This window comes from Pseudonaja textilis, chromosome 5 (assembly GCF_049901715.1).
Source record: "Pseudonaja textilis isolate UNSWEBS1 chromosome 5, rPseTex1.2, whole genome shotgun sequence".
Classification (NCBI taxonomy): domain Eukaryota; kingdom Metazoa; phylum Chordata; class Lepidosauria; order Squamata; family Elapidae; genus Pseudonaja; species Pseudonaja textilis.
Window position 1 is genome coordinate 70757238 of NC_141994.1, and position 7599 is coordinate 70764836.

Consider the following 7599-nt stretch of genomic DNA (forward strand, 5'->3'; position numbering starts at 1 on the left):
CACATATACACACAAACCCACACTCAAGCATTCCTCCTCCTCCTCCTCCTCCTCCTCCTCCTCCTCCTCCTCCTCCTCCTCCTCCTCCTCCTCCTCCTCCTCCTCCTTCTTCTTCTTCTTCTTCTTCTTCTTCTTCTTCTTCTTCTTCAATTGTCAGTTGTACGTTAGTCAGATGGGAGAGAGCTTCCTATTATGTGAGGTTTTATCCTTAACAGATAATCAGAGTTGGAAGGGTGCTTATAGGTCATCTAGTCCAACCCCCTGACTCCAGCTTAGTGGCATTTAATCAATCAATCCATCAATCAATCAATGATGGCCAAAATAGAGAAAAAAACAGGAAACTATTAGTATTGCAGCAAATCCTGCTTCCAATTCAGGACACAAGACCACGAAGGGTTGGAGAACACAAGTTTATTTGTGCAAAGGTTGAGAGCATTAACATGTCAAATTCTGAAACCTGGCTATTCCCGAGGTGCATCCTAGGACACACAGGGAGGAACGGAGAAGGAAACCACTTGGCTTACGAGAAAGGAAGCGGCCATGATCCCCCTCATTGGTGGCAGCTGGGGAGACTAGTATATAAGAGAGACAGTTAAAACACAGCATTGCCAGAAGCAAAACATGTTTTATTTTGGGCTGAAGTTATCTTGGTTGGCATCTTTCCAACAGACTGTGCCTTGTTTTCTCCTTAAATTTGGTAATTACTTATCCTGGTCCGTTGTGGAAATTTCTTCATTGTAGTTTCTTTGGTTTTTTATTTCACCTCTATCTGCTCATTAAGTTCGGACTGATTAAGTTCAGAACCTGCTGAATACCACGTCTGCTACAAAATAATTCGATCTAGCAGGCTGGACATGCTGCTGGTCCCATCAACCAAAGAGTATCCACTGGCCAGCACTAGAAGATGTGCTTATTCAGCAGTAGCTCCTGGACTAAAGTAGCCTCTGTATTAAAGCTGGTTGCTGCTGTGAAACTAAAACTGAAACTTCTCTTCTCTGCTTGTGTTTTGCATTTGGAATCCAAGTATTGAATTTCTTTAAGTGGAAAATCCCCCATTTGTCTCACTACACTTTCATTATTTTATTTCTAGCTTCTCTTTCAAAGTTATCAAGAGATTTGAGAATTTTACTCATGGGTAAATCCCACTTTCAATTCTCTAGAATTTAATATATAGGCTGCCTGAAGGATGTGGATCAAAGAAATATTATTTTGAATTCTTTTAAATAATTTATATTATGTATAACAAGGGGGGTGGGGTTGGATTGGATGACCAGGAGAGTTCCTTCTTCGCTAAAATGCTTGCTCATAACAGTTATGTTTAAAGACTTGTTTAAGGTGAAGAACATGTAACCACAAATATTTCCTACCTGGATGCTTGCTGTAAGGTTTCCTGTTTCGATAAAATACTTCAACGGCAAGTTCAAAAGGACATTCACCATAAATTGTATTGAAAAAGGAAGTGCTTTGCTCTTCTGACTCCAACTCACCAGAGAGGGATTCAGAATTGCCTGCTTTTGCAAAAGTATAATAAAATTCTTGTATCTCATGACTGTATCTCGTGGTCCTGAAAATTTGTTAAGAATTTGGGATCACCTAAATCTGACACTGCCCATATTCAATAGAATAACCTCTTCTGCTTTACTTCCTCGTAACAGAAAATTGCATGTTTTGTCTCTTTCTTTTTCTCTTCCAGAAAACTCTGACTTAATTACTGAATAAGCCTCTCAAATGTCAACTGCCAATTTCAACCTTATAGCATCTTTTTTTCAGTGCTTTCCTCTCCATGTGTAGCCCATTGCTCTGATTTTCAGGGACAAGTTATGGTTTCCTTATTCACAGGGAGATGACCAACACACTCGGCCACCAGGACACTTAAATGACAATGGGCATCCCCCAAACATTATTAGGTTGTGCCCATATGGCATCTACCCTGGTCGTCATTTTCCTGTGAAAGAACATGACATTCTGCTCCCGTATTTAACTGAAAAAGGATTTGCCTTCCAGGCATGGCTAACTGAGGGATGCAAAGGTTTTCCAGAAGAGAGTTAAGACCTGCCAATTAGCATCGAGTTCTAAGAATCCGATTCAGCCCTGATGGCTTGAGGGCATTCCCTCTGCTGGTTATGACCCAGTTCGTGGACTGGGTCCCAGGTTCCTTTGGCATAGAAAGCTTGCACATGTATGATGGCAGGCCTGGCCCCCAAATTACTCATGATTGGATAGCCGGAGTGCATCCAACCTAAGGAAAGAGTTGGGAGAGATACGATTAGATGGAGGGTTTAGGACAGACCTGTCAAACTGGTAGCCCACAGGCCAGATGCATCACACACAGGCCACACCCACCCACGCCTGTAAAGTTTAAAAAAAATTGCGATATATCACAATACATCACATGACACGATCAAGTTTGAACCCTCTGGCATAGGAGAACTTGTTGCAGCCAACTCATGGTGGCCATCTCTCCACAGGCAACTCACCATGGCCAACTCACCAGGGGACAACGTGCCGTAGATAATTCCATGAGGGACAATTCAATGCAATAAATGTTATCTACCCCTGTTTCTTCAGCATTATTTTCCTTCTTGTCGATGGAAGTAATGTGAAAGAAACAGCGACAGATAACATTTAACGCATGGAGTTATGCAGCACGGAATTGTTCTGCAACGAGTTGTCCCATGGTGAGTTGGATGAGGCTAGATGGCCATGGTGGATTGACATGGCCAAATGGCTGCAGCAAGTTGGCTGTGTCAAGTTGTCCCATGGCAAGTGGGCCACGGAGAAATGGTCATGGTACGTTGGCCAGGAAGAGATGTCTGTGGTGAGTTGGCTGCAGCAAATTGTCTCATTCTGTTAGGTGGATAAGATTGGGTGGGCAAACTCTAGCCCCAGAGCTGATTGGTTTGGCCTTTGCCCCACTTTCAAATATCCTCAGCAAGAGATCACTTCAAAGTTCTAAAAATGTACTGTACAACAGTACAACTGTACGTGCCTAGGCCTTCTTTAAAGTTGGTTAGCTCACAGGGAATGTAAGCTGTCTCCAGTGACCACTTTTCTTTCCTTTCCAGCAGAAAGCCAACTGATGACATTGAGGAGGAAAGTCTTCATTGATGATATGTTGAGGAAGCCTTCATGAGAGGCAACTACAATGCGTCCTCGACCGTAGTATGCAGCTGCCAGGAAGGAGTGGTAGGTATCACTTATGCCAACTGGAAATGCCAAGGCTCCATGGATAAGCAAGGGAGATGGAACCATTTGATTCTGGAGGTCATCACCCTTTACACTGAATCTCTCCACTCCTTTCAGAAGAGTTTGTAAATCCCTTTGAATATCTAATCCATGTCTTTAAAAAAACAACAGTAGTTAATTGGTAATATTTTCCATGAGTAGAGGATATTCATATGAAGGAGTAGGATCCCATTATTGGACCTGTGGCTTCACTAAATTGGACCGTAATATCAATATCAGCACTTGGAGGGAGGAGGGAGAGGATGTTTTTGGTAAGTCATGAGCCTAAGAACCCTTTCTCCCCCAAATTAAAGGCAAGGTGTGCTGACAGAATTTCCTTGGAATAATTGGATGGATGACTTAGATCTTCCATAAAACCAGAATAATCTGTCCTCTTCATGAGCTTTGTTGTACTGCTAACACTGTCTCATTTGTAGAGTATGTTTGCCATTTCTGACAGGGAAAAAAAATGTACATTTTTAAAAAATGAATAAGTTTTATTCAAATAGAATTTAAAGAATCTATACAAATGATTCCAGAATAAATGCATCACATTGGTTTCTGTCAAATGATTAAGGAAAACAATAAGGCTGGATGTATTTTCCTCAGTCCACTCGGTTACACTGGGTGCATGAATCTCGTTTATACAATCCTCGTATGTGATACTGACCAAGTTTTTCCAATTTGAAGGATAAAGACCAATATCCTATTTTGTTATTAATATTAGAATTAGAAAATTCTTAGCAAAATTTCTATCTCTGACTTTACAGCTCCTTAAGTAGCATTCTAGGTTATCTAGCTTGTTTGTTTGTTTGCAGCATGATTCGCAAACTGCTCTTTGTCTTAAAGTCCTAATGTTCAGCCACCAGGCAAGAAACATTTAATTTCTCTTCTGAAATAGGATTTTTCCTCCTATAACCTATGTAGTCTCAGACTAACACATTCCTGGCTACCTGTTTATTTAAGCCTTTTTCTCCTTGTAATCACATCATACATGACTGCACCTCTACCCCCTTATCATTACTCTATTCAAAGGAGAAAATTCTTGTTGCCAGAACCATTGAAAACACAAACTGACTTCCGGTAACCTTGGCATAGCTGATCCTACAACTAATTCTACAACAAGCTTATCGATAGATGTCTATTACTAGTCAAAACAATTCATCATGATGTTGTCCTGATAAAGGAAGCCCCTCCCCTATACACGTGAGCCAGATTGATTACCAAACTCCTCATTTATGTGCAAATTGCTGAAAGTGTCCTTATAAGAATGCACATGTTGAGTAGAACAAATCTTGCACGTTACCAGATGGATGGCATAGGGAACAAAGCTGTTACAGAATCTGGTAGTCCTGCTAGAAACACTTTGAAACCTCCTCCCGGGGGAACCAACAGAAACAAACCATAAAGTCGGAGTGTGGGGGTCTCTATAGTTTTTTTTCAAGGACTGTGCATGCCAGTGAAACAGTACCATAGGGTTTTTAGCAACATATAGTAAGGAACACAAGTAGAAAGGAAGGAATGAACAGGAACAATTACTAAGCTACCTGCAGAAGAGAGAATTATTATATACACAGAAAGAAATGTATTAGCAGGTGCAGATTAAAATCAGGACTCCGGACAGCTCCCAGAAATACCAGCACTTACAGCTGAGTTTTAAAAAGCAAATATTTCCTGGAACATATCATGGCAGCACCGTGTTGTTTTCCTGGCAAGAGGTTGGAAATCATTTTTCACGGTTTGCTTTGTAGCTTTGTGGAAACCTTTGCAAGAAGCAATATTTGGGACTGTCACTAATTCAGGAAGGTGATTTCAAAAATGCTGGGTCAGGAAAAGGGAAGAGTTACGAATATTTTTCCTTTTTCTGCCCTCATTAGAGAAATGCTGTAAGGATTTGCTGAATTCACCTCACATCTTCACTTGAGTGTTTCTGCCAGTCTTTATCAGAAGAAACTTGTGAGGCAATGAGAGAATAATTTTGGCTATATTTGTGAGACTGAGAAAGATAATAATGGCTAAAAGAGAGGTGGCTTTAAAGAATTGAACATTTGCTGACACCGTAAATAGCTGTGCATGTCTCAAAATAGTTCAGTTCCTCTCATTTATTTCCTGAAAAGTTGTACACTCTTTTAGAAGTCGAAGCCCATCTATACAGCCTCTGAAGAGAAATAAGGCACTGTTTTGGCCGTGTCCACATAGCACACCAAGCTAGTGATTAAATTAACCCATTTTCTGTGTTTGTAACAATAGTTTGAAACAAGCGAATTCAGCAGTCTGCATTTTCACAGCCAAAAAGTTTGTATTAACGAAAATTAAACTAAGTTTTGCATGTTATGCAGAAAAAAATGCTAGATTTCTTGCAGACATCATTGTGTTTGTTTTGTGAATGCAACCTTGATCTGGGCAAGGAGGGAATTCTTAAGCATGTTAAGAAACAACAATGAAAAGACACAGGTCCCAAAGTCATTTTTCCAGCATTTTCTGAATGCGATCTATCTTATCCTGATCAATATTTGCAGTGGCTGCTCAGAAGTGCCTGTGTTTGCGATCACATAGCAACAGTCTGCAACCCAGAAATGACTGGGAATGTTGACTCTGCCGTCAGTGATGAAATCATCCCTGTGTATCTGTGTATTTCATATTCAGCCCATTTACACTGTCTAGGGTGACCAAATTGGGACCAATATCAATTAAAATCAAACATTTAAAGTTGCACAATAAAGTTGCATGTTAGTTTTATCCCTCAGGCTGTAAATAGGCAGTGAGGAAGAGGTTGATGACAGAATCCAAGATTCTGGGTACTTCAATCTTTGTGTTCTAAGGTTGGGTGTGCTGTGTGTGGGATGCTTCCATGCATACTGTCACTAGTTCTGGATCTATGGATACAGATAGTCTTCGACTTCTGACCACTTCTTCTTCTTCCTAGCGTATTCCTGCAGGTGTAGGGTCCACTTTTCAGACCATTGAATGCCACTTTTCATCGTCAGCTGAGTCTTCATGGTCACAGGTCCATGGCTTCCTCTCCATGCGTTGCTCATTGCTTTGAACAACTTATGGTTTCTTTATTCACAGGGAGATGACCAACACATTCAGCCACCAGAACACCTAAAATGACAGTGGGCAGCCCTCAAACCTTATTAGGTTGTGCCCATGTAGCATCTACCTTGGTTGTGCTGTCCCAGCCAGTCTATGGGAATTGGATAGTTACTTAGGAATTATGAGCTGTCCCCTTAAGGGAATGCATCATGGTAAATGTAGTTAAGAGGTATCCTGGGAAATGTAGTTCACGTCACGTGGCCACATCTGTAATCCTGATTGGTCACTAAATTGACCCTCGATAAGTTGGGGGAGTTTTCTTCACTTTTGTCACTACTACAAGATATGCAAAGGATTGGTCATTAAAGAAGAACTTCATCACAAATGAGAGTTATGAGGATACCTGATGAACCAATAAATGTACTTTGTTATGGACGTCTTGTTGAGTTATCTATCTGCATCTGCACAGCTTAAAAATCCACTACTGTGCAGAAGACAGAAAAGTAAAAGATGGTTGTCTCCTAACCCATCTCGTAGCGATAGAAAGCAACTGCCATGAGTTAGGGAGTTCAGGCAAAAGTGAGGAAAAATCCCCCAACCCATCAAGGGATAATTTAGTAACCAATCAGGATTACAGATGTGGCCACCTGACAAGAACTACATTTCTGAGGAGACCTTTTAACTACATTTACCATGATGCATTCCCTTAAGGGGACAGCTCATAATTCCTAAGTAACTATCCAATTCCCATAGACTGGCTGGGACAGACACTGGTCATAATTTTCCTGTGAAAGAACATGACACTCTGCTTCTGTATTTAACTGAAAAAGGGTTTGCCCTCCAGGCATGGCTAACTGAAGGATACAAAGATTTTCCAGAAGAGAGTTAAGATCTGCCAATTAGCACTGCACTGAAGTCTAAGAATGTGATTCACCCCTGGGGAGAGCTGGTGGCCTGAGGGTATTCTCTCTGCCTTCTTCACCTTTTAGCCGTTTGAATTTTTAAACTTTGTTTTAAGAGCATGCTCCCAAATTGTCATTTGATCGACTAGATTTGCACAACGCTGGGCTTTGCTGGTGGTCTCCCATCCATGTTGTCATTACCCTGCTTAGTTTCTGACCCTAGAGATGTTCATTCAAGGGCTGCCACCCATGGAGAAAGTTTGGAACGATTAACCCTTTTATAAAGTAGTGTTTCCAAGTTTTCTAAAAACACAAAGAAGAAAGCATTCAAAACTTTATTTCTTACATAGTCAAAATGGTAGCAGAAACTGCTGGAAAAGATGCAACTTAACATGATAGAATCCAGAATCCACTCAATTCAGAAAGGATCAAGTAA